This window comes from Octodon degus, unplaced genomic scaffold (genome assembly GCF_000260255.1).
Source record: "Octodon degus isolate 3935 unplaced genomic scaffold, OctDeg1.0 scaffold00007, whole genome shotgun sequence".
Classification (NCBI taxonomy): domain Eukaryota; kingdom Metazoa; phylum Chordata; class Mammalia; order Rodentia; family Octodontidae; genus Octodon; species Octodon degus.
Window position 1 is genome coordinate 13,663,528 of NW_004524583.1, and position 14,161 is coordinate 13,677,688.

General features: G+C 40.2%; 1 protein-coding gene and 1 pseudogene across 1 annotated transcript in view; one reads left to right on the forward strand and one right to left on the reverse strand.

Moving 5' to 3' along the window:
- The window catches only part of Rad51b (RAD51 paralog B), a 748,426-nt gene that overhangs the window by 136,135 nt on the left and 598,130 nt on the right, over positions 1-14,161 (reverse strand). The gene's annotated exons all lie outside the window — the stretch shown is intronic.
- On the forward strand, positions 7,326-8,132 carry LOC101591175 (annotated as a pseudogene).

Below are 14,161 nucleotides of genomic sequence, written 5' to 3' on the forward strand. Positions count from 1 at the left end.
GATTTGATTTGAAACTGTCTCATTGCTGTTTATCAATAAAACTTTGGAAAAAAAAGTGTAGCCTCTAGTTGCATCCATTTACCTATAAAAGCCTCATGCTCATCTTTCTTTACAGTTGAGTAATATTCCATTGTTGTATAAAAATATGACATCTTTTTTATCTATTCTTTAGTTGATGGGCATTTGTGTTGTTTCCAAGATTCAGATATGACAAATTGTGCTGCTATTAATATGGGTGCACATGTATCACTGCGGTATGAGGTTTTCAGTTCTTCTGGGAAAATACACAGGAGGAGATAGTTGGGTTGAGTGGGACCTGTAAGCCTAGTTTTTTTGAGGATTCTCCACCCTGAATACACACTTCTTGGATGAAGAAACACAAATAGCAAATAAATACATGAAAAAAATGTTCCACAGCACTGGTTATTCAAGAAATACAAATTAAAGCAACACTGAGATTCCATCACACCCCAGAAAGAATGGCTACCATCAAGAAATCAACTAATAACAAATGCTAGAGAGGCTGTGGGGGAAAAGGAGCCCTATTCCATTGGTAAGAGTGCAGACTGGTACATCCTCTGTGGAAATCAGTGTGGAGACTACTGGCAAAGTTTTAAGAAGCAAAAACTAACTCCTCTGTCCTGTTCCCATGGATTATGACTCCACAGGACTGAAAGAAAGCCCAAATAAGGTGAACTTTTAGAAACTTCAACCTGAGGGATGGGATACTCTGAGTAGTAACTGATAGAAAAATGTCAGGCAAAATAGGAAAAGGACATTTTGGAACAAGAGAACAATGGCAATAGGGAAGAAGGCCCCTCAGAATTCATGAGCACATGTCCCATCCTGCTGTAATGGCTGATGGTAGCAGCTTCCTTCACGCAGAACACTATGGTCACCTTTAGCTGTCAATCTTCATGAGAGATTTACCTGGCCCAAGGATTGTCATAGTCAGGGTTTGACTCGTATCAATAAACTATCCTCCACAACTTTAAACCTAAGTCAGTTTGGTATACAGAAGCATCAAATCTTAAAAAAAACATTGTTTAGCTGGAAAATCATAGCATGTGATGAGGCAGGCTGGGCACAAATGAAAATAAGACAGGGTGTGTGCAGAAGAGGCAATTATAGGAGAATTCTGTACAAAAATTCTCTCCTGCACAGGAGGAGCTTAGTCCAGAATTTATTGGATTCATCTGACAGTAAGATTAACACCCAAATGATGGAATAAATTATAAGTGAACTACAAGTGAAACCACCCTTATTTACTCTGACAAAGGAATTTATCTCAGGTTTATAGCATAGGTCTCATTTAAGATGCACAGAAAATTTTTATAAAAACATTTTTAAACAACTGTAAAGGAAGAAATTTATAGTATTCTATAGAAAAGCATCTTTTAAGAACCACTTTTATGGGGCCAGGGAGATGGCTCAGTGGAATAAGCCATGGCAAGTGCAAGGGCCTGAGTTCAATCTCCAGTTCTGAAAAGAAGAAAGAAAGAAAGAAAGAAAGAAAGAAAGAAAGAAAGAAAGAAAGAAAGAAAGAAAGAAAAGAATCACCCTTAGGAAGAGGACTAAGAAGCAGTAGAAACAAATAAAGATGGAGTTAGCGCCCTTGCTAACCCTGGGAACGATTCCCAACAGTGTATCAGTTGGTGCTGAAATGCACAAGTTTAATATACAGCATCAGTTTCAGGAAATTGATACAGAGAAAGAGAATTGATTTGAAATCTAGCAACCTCCTCCAAAAAAGAGATGCAAATGCGGTCATGTACAGAAGTCGTAAAGGTCCAAGATTCTTCCACCAAAATAACTGCAGGGATTGGGGAAGAGGGTTACTTTCTTCCTTAAGACCTTCAAGAACTTGCTGGTGACAGTGCATTTGACAGCAATTTGGATACTGGACCATCAGAGGGCTGAGTCCTCCACTTCTTAGGTCAGTTTCATTGCTTTACATCCCCATGGGCAGCCCTGTGTGTTCCAGAAGGGATGAGTAAGTGTTGAATGAAACATAATGAAAAGGAGCCATAATCACCACCACACTTTTATGACATTGCTGTACACAAATAAAATGATCTTACCTTTTGACTTCTATGCAAACTGAAATTGAGACTCATCCAAGCCAAATATAAAGAAAAATACTGATGTCAGTTTTGAGATATAAGTGTGTGATTTAAGGCAACAGAGGGCAGAGTCCTAATGAAATACTCATTGTCAACAGTTTGTCTTATGGATGATGTAATAACAGCTAACACTTGTTGAACATATTTTGTATCAGACACTATTTGCCCATATCCTATCATTAATTCTTTTAAGCTTCAGAATAATCTTTGAAATAGTATTATTTTTCTCACTTTTATAGTGAAATAGAGACTGGCAGTGAGAGGTTCATTAGCTAAGATAAAACAGCTGAAAGTACCAGAGCTAGCATACACCCAAGCAGGTATGGCTTTTGACTATATGCGTGTGTGCACGTGTGTGTGTGTGTGTGTGTGTGTGTATTTTTTTTTTCTAATGGGGAGGGGGAAGTTTGAATCAGTGTCCACCGTCTAGCCCAGGCTGGCCTGGAACTCAGGGCAATCTTCTTGCCTCAGCCTCCTGAGCACAAGGATTATAGGCGTGTACCACCACACCTGGCTCTAACCATATTTTTAACTTTTATGCTCTTCTGTGCTACAAAGGAAGTAACTCCACAGCCTTTCACGTTTCTCCTTAAAGCACTCCTGGCCTAGTGGCCATTTCTATAATATGAAACCCATGATGGTGCCAGCTTGTCCACGGTGAAGATTAGGTAGATCTTTTATTAATTAATCATACACAATAGAATGATTTGTTCTAATGGTGTTTGTAAATAGGATCACAAGTCTGCATCTTGTACAGCAATTAACCACTAAGAAGAATATATGCAGTGTATTATTTGTTGAAACTGTACTTTCGATTTGATTTGAAACTGTCTCATTGCTATATGTTTATCAATAAAACTTTGAAAAGAAAAAAAAAAAAGAAAAAAAAATCATACACAAGAGCTTTTCTTACTGGAAAACCCGCGACAGATTGTGGTCCCCACTTTGTGCCTTTTGCTCAGCAAGGAAATCTGAAGAAGTTTCTCAAGGCCTCAGTTTCCTCATTTTATTAAAGTACATTAGACCATCAATAATATGAGTATAAGAAAGATTCTAGTCCTCTTCCTCGGTTTCTCACCCAGGCCTTCCCAGCAGCTCCTTCACAGAGCTTAGGCTGTAAACTAGTCCTGGTGAAACCTGTTAGTATCATAAAGCAAAGTTCACTGCTTTAGGTCTTAAAAGATGAAAATCAGAAAGTTACTAAAGGGCTGCAATATACTAATTGTCCTAGTCAATACATGGGTAGCTATCTTCTTCTCAATTCTGAAAAAAATATTAAATGCAGGAAAGTACAGAGAAAAATACGACAATTTCTACATTTTCTTCCTTTTTGCTTTGTATATATAAGAAAAAATGTCCAGCTGCCAGGCACTGTGATACATGCCTATAGTCTTAGCTACCTGGAAGGCTGAGACTGAAAGATTACAAGTTTGAGGCCACCAACTTAGCAAGACTAAGTCTGAATAAAAAAATTCAAGTTCAAGTACTCCAATCACAATTCTTTTTCCAGTGGTAATCACTATCAAGAAACCGGTATTCATCTCTCTAGTCATTTAAAAATGAACATAGTCATCACTGAATATAATCCTAATTCATAATTTCTCAACTATTGGGCCGCAGAGTTTGTGCCCTTCTGCAGAAGCTGCTGCCAGATGGTTCTTCCAAGGGCCGTGTGCCATCTACTCTCCCACAGGCTGTGTGGGCTCTCTTTCCTCCCTGGCTCACCAACATCTTGTTTTGCTTTGCAAAGCTGATGGATGAGTGGTATCTTAGTTCTGATAAGATTTTTATTTCCTTAATGACTCAAAAGTTGAACACGCAGGTACCTAGCTTCTAGATCAGTCACACCCTCTGCCCAATTTTTTTTTTTCTTATTGCTTTGTAGGCCTCCTTTACCTACAAATATGCCTTATTCCTAAGGCTAGAAGGTGCTAGGTTTTAGGGGAACCAAATAGGCCCCAACTCTGTGGAGGGGACATTTAGTTTGCTGGCTGGCTCTGTGGCAGAGCTCACCTGCATTAACAAAAGGGTGAGGACAACTGTGATAGTTCAGAATAGCCAATAACTCAGTGGGAGGGGGGCAGGCTGTGGAAAGCCCTTGGGCTGTCCTGCATTTGCCCAGCACTGTACTGCTTCTTTATAGCTCTGCTTCTGAGTCAGTAGGAAGGAAAACTATTAACCAGCTATTTCATTATCACTCACAGAATCACACAATGAAGGAAAGGAGAAAAGTTCTAGATGCTCTTGAGATTTCAGAGAAAGACCCAGAGAGAGATGAGATGATTTTATAATGTTTCTTCTCAGCTTATAAAATGTTGAAGAACATGAAATTATGCTGAACTAGAATAAGAAAAATATAGTTAGCTTCAAATCTTTGTATGTCATTTTTTTACTTCTGAGAAAAATTGGAAGATAATTTTGCTTTCTTTGCCCCTAGCACTATCTAGAGGCAGCCTAGAATTACAAATATAATAGATGCGAAATCTCATCTTTTGTGAGGTGAGTGAATCTATGGTATAATCTTTTACCATGAGAACTGAGAGCTTTCAGTATGTACACCACAAAACTGCTCCACAGCCCTGCCCTCAACTTTCTCAGTAGAGAAGAGCCATGCACCCTACAGAGGTTTAGAAAGAAAACAATACTGTGAAAGGTAGCTTAGTCTCCTTGGATTTTCTTGAAATAATGATCTCATGTCGAGCTTCAACTCTCAGAGTGAGCTGTATTTTGATTAATGACCTTTATTCTGTTAAAAAAATAAATGACTAAAGTGTGTGTTTATATATGCAGAGATGTATGTTATATGTATGTGCTTGTGTGTATCATTTGTGTTTGTGTGTATAAACCAAGACTGAAAGAGCCAGCTGTTTGAGCCATTTGTATTTGGGGGATGGATAGGTAATATAGTGAATTCTGCTAAAAAGGGAATCATGGGAAAAAAGCTGATACCAGGGATTTTTCAACAAGACTGGATTCATAGGGCACATGTAGAAATAAACTTAGAAACCAGCTCTTGCTTCTAGATTTGTTTTTAAAAGAAAACATACAATGTACACTCTTTTAGGCCAGGTTTTGTTGTTTGGGCATATTGTGTTTGTGAGTTTGGATTTGTTTCTAAATTAATTTTTCTTGCATACTTCAATTGGAAAATGAGAACAAGCAGGGTATTATAAGGTCCCTTTATCAAAATCACCACCTTCAGCAAACTTTCCTCCAAAAATTTCAACAACAGGTTTGGAAAATTAGTGTTCTTTTCTCTTCCCAATTATTCCCAGTAACTTGAAATCCAGCAACCTAGAAATTATCACTTGCATCTTTTCAGAATAACTGATTGTGAGTCAGCTAACCTCTGTTATTAGCAGATTCATGTAAAGGGCAGAAAGCCTCCCGGATAAATTACTTTTAAGTAACCATGTGGGTCCCATAAGGATAAATGACTGCTGGAACTGAACATGCGGAAACTGTCTAAGCAATGTGGCCCAGGAAATTGCAGAATCCAGTCGTGGAGCTAATTAGTAGCTATGTGGGTCCATGAAAACTACCGTCAGAAGAGTTTATACTTACACCAAGTGTGCTGGGTCACCATATAGCAGAACTGAATGAAATGGCACAACTGATGTAGAAAAAATGTGGAGCAATATGTAGCCTTTTATTATTTTTTATATGTTAACTTTTAAATAGGGTCAAATCAATTCAAACAGTCATAATGCCAAAGCCATTGTTTTTTTAAAGTGATTTTTTTTCCCATATAAAACTAGAAATTTTTCCCTAAGTAATGTGCTTTTTCCTGAATCATGGTTTGAAGTCTCTCAGACTAGTTGATACAATAGAGAATATGACAGATATTACTAAAACTGACAAGCGCTTCTGAATCAACACGGAACCCGCACGCTTAATTCGGCCTTCCACAAAACACTATTGATCCTGAACTACACCATACATTGCTTTGTTTGTAAAGCTAATGGAAAAAGTAATCATGAATTGCTTATCAAATGGCTGAACTGAAAGAGTGGACATGAGAAATCCCTACTGCCATCACCCAACCACAGTTCCATTCTGCTTTTATTGTATGTCAGTGTGATGTGCCATTGGTCTGCCCATAGCAACTGCCTCTCCATAGGGATGTCACGAGCGTAGGAAGTAACTGTGGGCAAAGTGACACTTAAGCTAAACCAGCCACAGTTGCTCCATCTTACTTTTAAGGGGTGCAGCAAGTGATTTCGTAAGTTTTGCAAAGGAAAGTCTCCATCTGGTCATTGAGCCTTAGCGAAGCACAGTTCTAAAGACATTTAGTCTAACACCTCACCTGGTGCAAGAATCCTATCTGCTTGGGGGAAAAAATCACTTTTTTTGTATAGATGAAGTGTCTTGGGCAATTTCCTCTATAGAAGAAGAAAATATCTGGCCATCCTTTTATTCTTAACATTTCTTTCTATGCTGAAATGCCCGCTTATTTTCTCCCTTCAATCTTTTCTTTTAGCTAAATGGCTCACTTCCATCATCCTTCAGAGAGCTGTCCATGCTTTTGATCATTTCAGTTGCTTTCCACCTTCTCTCAAAATGCAGAAGCCCAAGGTAGGCACAGGAGCTGAACGAGAACTTGTTGACCAAGTGTCTTATTAATGCTGAATATGGTGATTTGGCTTTTTATGACAAGGTTCTGTTAACATGGCCTAACACAATTATTAGATTGTAAAGTTGGCCAGATAGCTCAGTGTACTAAAACACCTTAGGCAGATGCACTGGCTGAGGTTCGATCCCTGGAGTGCTGTGCCAGCCCCATCCCTGGGGTGCGCTGAGACAGGGATTGAGACTGGGCGTGGTGACATACATCTGTAATCCCAGCGCTTGGAAGGCTGAAAACAGGAGAATCACTACAAGTCCAGTCTGTGTAGTCAGACCCGATAGGCCCTGTACTAAATACATTTTTTAAAAAAGAAATAGAACCGATCCTTTACTTTGCATTTTAATATTATGAAATATTTTTAATGTTAACTTGTTTAAAATTGAAAGATCTTCAAATCATTTAGCATGGTGTTTTTAAAGATAAAAACCAGCGGCCACTAAGCCTGAGCTCTGGGAGGTTGTAAGTGCGCTTGCATGCACATAGGACCTGGCAGGTAGTTTGGATTTCACTCCCAGAGCTGCGTCCCCGGTCCCTGGCTTCTGACAGAGACTCGAGTTTTCTTGCTAGATTAAAAGATGACATTGGAGCTGGAACAGTTATACTCTCATGTTAATGAAAAGATTGGCAATATTAAAAAAACTGTCATTAAGAAATCTTGGCCAGGAACTTATATTGAAGATTATATTAAATAAAATAGATGAGATGATTATAGTAAATGAACTTCTACATAGATTTAAATTGGAAATTCAGTATCAAGAAAAAAGTAACATTCAATCTCGGTATTGCAAAAAACAACAACAACAACAAAAACCCCAACAGTTCCCTCAGGGAACTCTCTGAATCTCTTGGAGAAGATTATAAAGATGTGGAACATGTGAATGAAAACATTCCTCCCCATTTGCCTCAAGTAATAGTATCACAGAACTTGGTTAATGGATCAGATCTTGACACTGAAAAGCCAGTCAAAGTTGAGGAACCCGAACGCATAAAGAAGCCTCCAAAAGAACAAAAAAAATTAAAGAAATGTTATTTATATCTACTGATGAATTCAACAGAATTCCTTCGTACATGAAATCCTGCTTAACCTACTGTCAAATTAATGATGTTATTAAAGAAATCAATAAAGCAGTAGGTAGCAAATACAAGATTGTTTATCAACCAAAGAAGTTTCTGAGTTCTATAACTAGAAATCTCTATCAAAGATTTATTAATGAAGAAACAAAGGATACTAAAGGTCATTATTTTATAGTGGAAGCTGACATAAAGGAGTTCACAACCTGAAGGCTGACAAGAGGTTTCATGTGATGCTGAATATTTTGTGACACTGCTGGAGGCTGTCAGAGGTCTGAGGGGGAGGACTTACCTGTTATGTCATAACCTGAGGCCTTGGCTTAACTGACAGGTAGTAAGGCATAGATGCTAGTCTTACATATAATCTCTGGCTTTAAGATTTTTATTCCTGCTTGTCACAAAAATAGAACTTTTTGAATAATCTATACTTTAAAATTTTACTTCCTTTTGGGAAACATTTATCCACATACCACTTAGGCACCATAGTTAACATGTAATGGAATTAAAAACTCATGTCTAGTTTTGTGTTTAGTGGACAGTGCTGCAGACTCCCATAAGATGGACACAGATATGATATTGGAAGGAAGAAGCCAAGAAGATAAAGTCAAAGACACGAAGGCCCTTTGGAATTAAAGGTCATTGGTGTTAACATTCCATTCGGGGCATTTCAGTTTACAGGTGGACTTGAAATGGCCCTGGGGTGGTCTGTCCACCTGCTTACTGTGCTTTCCCACATGTCCTGCAGGACAGCTTGCCACTCACCAGCACTTAAGCCAGTCTGTAGACTTCAACCTGTAATGAAAGTATACTGAGATGCTGTGATATTATGGCTTAATAAGAAATATGTGTTAGATCTTCATCTCCAGTTCCTTGTTCACAGCTCCTCAAAGCCTTGTAATATCCTCCTTCATTAGGGTTGCTTCTTTTGTTCTGGTCTTTGACCCTAATTTCTGACATGACGAAGAGCTCTTTGATCTCTTCAAATTGCCTCTTGGTAGGAATAATTTTATTTGCTTGATATGATTCTTAGTGGTCTCCTATGTAGCTTTAGGATGGAGTCTTGCAAACCATGCCTAGAAATTTCTAATTGTTACTAACCACCACCACCCCACCAACCCCTGTACACACCCTGGGGACAGGGGCTGAAAATCAGTTAATAATCATCTGATGTGATGAAGCTATAAAATTTCCTATGCTGTGGGATTCAGAAAACTTCTAGACTGTGGACACATGGATGTGTCAGGAGGATGGTGTCCCTGACCTTTATGAGGACAGAAGCTCCTGTGCTCAGGATCCTGCTGTGCCTCCGCCCATATGTAGCTTCACTGGCTCTCATCTGTATCCTTCCTATTACCCTTTACAATAAAGTGGTAACCATAAGAAAAAAAAAAGATAAAAACCAGACCTCCATGGGCCTGAATCCATGGGTTCAACCAACCATCGATCAAAAATATTTGGGGGGAGGAATATCTGTGTATGGAACATGTATTTACCTTTGTTCTTGTCATTGTTTCTTAAACATTAGAGTATAACAATACTCACATAGCACTCTATATTGCACTAGACATTCATAAGTGATCTAGAGGTGACCGAGTGCACTGTACTAGGGGCTGTGCCCAGGTTATACACAAATATTATGCCATTTTATATAAGGTGCCTAAGCATCCATGGGTTTTGGTATCCATGAGAGGACAGGAGGGGTCCTGGAACCAATTCCCCTTCATACCAAAGGAAGATGTTATCAAATCGCCGATGTCACACATAGCTGGCTGCAGTCTCCACACTGTTACCAGTTCCAGATTTATTCCTGGAATCCCCAAATTCCATGTGGGTATCCCTGTGGCCTCTGCGGGGCTGTGGGACCATCCAGTGTTGCAATCTCAGGTGTGTGGATGTTTTACTCAGGGATTTGGGTTGCAAGGGACAAAGAACACACCAAAATTGGCATAGCAGGAAGAGCAATAGGTAGGGCATGGGCAGACGTGATGGGTCACGTTACCCAGATGGCTAGATTTGTGTGCTTGAATGATGACACAGATCTTTGTCCATCTCTCAGCTCTGCTTTGCAAAATGCTGGCCTTCATGCACAAGTGCATGGCTTAGATCAAGAATGACCCTCAGTTCTGTCATGTGCACAGAGGTAGGGCCTTCTGGAGGTGACTGGATCATGTGGTGAGACGGCTGAATGCAGTCTTAGAAGGCAAGACCTGGTTGGAGGCTGTGAACACCTGAGAGCATGCACTGCAAGGGCACATCTTCCACTATCATAGATTTTGTGATAGGTAGACGTAATGTGATCCATTACATCTACCCATGTGCTACCTATTGCTTTGCCTGCTATGCCAATTTTACTGTGTTCTTTGTCACCTACAACCCAGATTCCCTGAGCAACACATTCACACACTTGAGATTGCAATGCCTCCCTTCGTTCTCTACTTCCAGGCCACCATGACATGGCAGAGTCCCTCCAAAGCAGGCCCTTCATTTGAACCTGCCAGCCGTAGGCTACGACTTCTGTAGCTGTGAGCTCAAACGAACTTCTCCTTCCTTAAACTGTGGGTGTTGGGTATTTTGTCCCAGCAACAAGAAAGTGACTAAAGACATCAGATTCTTCCAAACGACTACAGGCGTATGTTCTACCAGACCAGAGACCCTAGCAGATAGAGGCTCCTCTTTCTTGGTGGTTCTGGCCAACTCTTGTGCTGGATTTTCTCAGCTTGGATCACTATTCATTCTTAAAGCACTGCCCAAATCTCTGCTTGGTCTGATCCAGGTTCAGAGGTTCAAAGGCAATGTGTGTACCTGGAGGGTGTTGTGGACTTTGTGCTAACCTCATGGACTGAGGGTGAGAAGGGCAAGCTCCCCCTGGAAAACTGAGGGATTGTTTCCAAAAGACAGGGGAGTGAAGCAAGGGCACAGCATGGCACTGCTTTTTCATAGACCTTCTGTGTCTCCTTGTGGCTTTCAGGGAGACCACAAATGGTAAAATCTATGACATAAAGCATGAACTGATTCAGGTGTGAAGAATAAATCCAATGGTCATCTTTGTGACCACTGGCTCACTACAGCACATACTTAAGACAAAGGTAACATTGTCTAACAGCACTCAGGAGAAAATGTCTGTTGGGTCAGGGTGGGGGTGTTGGGTATGGGTGGGAAGGGTTGAAAGGATATAGCCCTTTCTGTATAATTTCAGGGAAGGAAACCCAAGAATTAGAGAAATTGCTCCCATAGGTCTAAGAAGAAGCATATACTTAAAGCCTACAATGAGCAATTCTTTGTTGAGTTCTGATCAAAAATTTTCAGCGACTTTGAGTAGTTCAGTAAAATAGGCTGGTGGCCACAGAACAAAGGTGCGTGTGCAGGAGAGAAGGAATACAGAGCTCCAGGCAGAGGGAAGGGAGTGCCTGCAGAGCTCCAGGCAGAGGTAGGCTAGCTGCTGTAGAAAACTACCTTTTGGAAGGGACTTAAAGGTTTCTTGCTGAATATTATAAAATAAATGCATGCAAGTGAATAATTAAAAGACAAAACGTATTCTGAAACTTATAAATGCCCTGTTGAAATGTGTCTCAGTAATGCTTACAAAGGCACAGTTATTAAGTTTACCATTCTAGCTAGTTTTGCCTCATATAGATGCCTTTGCAATTCTAAGTTGATATTTAGTTCATGACTATTCTTTTGTTTTAATAATAACTGCTTAAAGATTAGTATGGACTCATAATTATGGTCTATTTATCTTTGGTTTTGTTGAGTTTTAAATTAATTGTAAAAACAGTTGTAAGGAATAAAAATAACTTCACTGGGCAATACAGACATTGGTATTAAAATCAAAAGGGAACTAGGAAATTTAGCTGGATTCCCAAAGGAGTCTTCAGTGGAGCAGAGTTTGGGAAGCACCACGCTAGATGTCTCCAAACGTAATACACTCTTGGCGGAGGCATAGGAGAGAACAGTGAGAGAAACAGGAGAAATGGAACAACTCTCTTCATAAGAAGCAAAAGCTCTGAAGAAAAACATTTTTACTCTGTGTGCACTGGAGGAACACTGGCTAATTTATATACGATTTTCTCTTAAAAGTCAAAAAGTGCCAAACTAATAAGACAGGGAACAAAATATCTGAGATCATAAAATTGATGGTGTCATAAATATGGCACAAATATTTTATAATTTATTAAAATTTAGCTTTCAAAAACAGATAAAATTGAAACATATACCCTTCCCTCCAAAATCAAGAGTGAAAACAAGTTTTCTGGCCTATGTGTTCCTCTAGCTCCACTCATTCTTTCTCTGCCCTGCCTCAGCTTTTAGACAAGGGCCTGGGTTGCACCCACAGGACTCCCCTGGGTGTGGCCAGTGGGGAGGCACTAGCTGTACACTGGTGGGAGCAGTGGCACCCCTGCCCTGCTATCCCTTGATAAGGGATCTCAGGGCCTGCTGGGCCCCCTTCCACGCCGCCCCCTCGGGCTCAGCCTATCTGCTCACCCTCTCTCTTAGGATCCACATGGAGCCCACTCTACTGGCCCGCGAGCACTGCACATGTCCTGGTTTCCACGCCCTACATCCACTGCACTGAAGGGATTTCTTCGATGATTTATGTCTCCAGAATAATCCTAGTTAAAGCATGGCCTTTCTCTCTGATAGGATCCTAGCTAATCCAATACGTAACACATTAGGTTGAAGAAGTTATTTGTTTCTAGAAGAAGTTCTTATGGCCACTTGTGTCTCATTTTATGTCTAGTCCTAACATTTACTATTATTTCTTAAGAATGAAAAATGAACCATACTTGGGCTGAAGGAGGCTTGTGACCAACATGCCTTCAGCCCTTTTTGCCTGACCTCCCCATGGATGCAGAGTATGCTGAAACAAGAACTGTGTGGCTTCCGTTACACCAGTGCAGGCCTCTGCCTCCTTTCCTTCCTTTTCATTGGGTAGTGGTAGGGCCAGCAGCACTGTGGCTAATGGTATCTGGGACAGTCCTAAGCACACAGTAAGTTCAATGTAATTATTCAGTTACTATTTAATATAAAGATGGAAATGTTATCACAGTGCTTGGTACTTAGTAGACCTCTGTTAAAGTATCTGTTGACATGAATTCTGGGGTTAAGTCCTACGGACCAGTAGGATCCTAAGTGCTGTGCAGAGCCACAGTCAGGTTCTCCTGAGCATGTACTTGCTTGGGTTCTTCTTAGCAGAACATCATTGATGTCTCTTTCAGTAGTTTTTGACCTATTTTGGGTCACGGATTTCCTCTTTGATAATCTGATAAAAGCCTCAAACTATGCCACACCAGAAGATAAATATAGGTCAGGACTAAAGGCAAAAATAAAAGTATGCTCAATTGACATGTTTTATACCATACTATAGCAGACAGGTCTCTGTGTAAAAGGGCCAAGCACAAAGCACTGCAGGAGGAATGTGAAGAGATACAGCCCGGTTCAGAAGTTGGAAGAATATAACCTAGAGAATTTACTTTCTTTACCCAAATGCCCAACTTCTGACAATGAGCAGTCACAATTGTTACTGATGATGATGATAGCTGTCGTGGGGGGTGGGGGGACACTAAGCTGTTTTATGTATTTTAATTCATTTAACCCTTACAACATTCTTATTAGGTACATTACTACTGCAGGTTGGGTAGTAAAACTGCTTGGTACCAAAAGTGATTTTTCAGATTTGGGTATTTGTTTTTAAATTTCAGAATATCTATGTATGAATAATGAGGTACCTTGAGGAAAAGACTCAAAATTAAATATGAATTTCAGTTATTTTTTTTGTATGCCCTAGGGACACAGCCCGAAGGGAATTTGATGTAACATTCTTAGCATGCTTACACTTTAACTCTGACATACCCCATGAGGTCAGATACAGAATTTTCTACTTGTGGCATCATATAAGCACTCAGAAAGCTTCAGATTTTGAATTTTCAGATAAAAAAATCCAACTTACAGTGTCTTCCTTTTAAAGATGAGGAAGCTAAGGGCTGGGGAGATAGCTCAGTAGTCTAAGCACCTGCCTGGCAAGCACAAGGACCTGGGTTCAATCCCTGGTACTGGATGCCATGCTGATCCTGGAGCCCTGGGTGTGCTGCACCAGCCACTGAAGCCAGGCGTACTGGTGCAGGACTGTAATCCCAGTGCTGAGAAGGCTGAAATAGGAGGATCACTACGAGTCTGATTTGAGTAGTGAGACCCTGTACCAAATAAATAAATGATTAAAGATGAAGAAGTTGAAACACAAGAGAGTTTAGAAGATGGTTCAGGGGCCAGGGAGATGGCTCAGTAGAATAAGCACTTCCCTGGCGAGTGCAAGGGCCTGAGTTCAAACCCCAGTTCAAAAAGA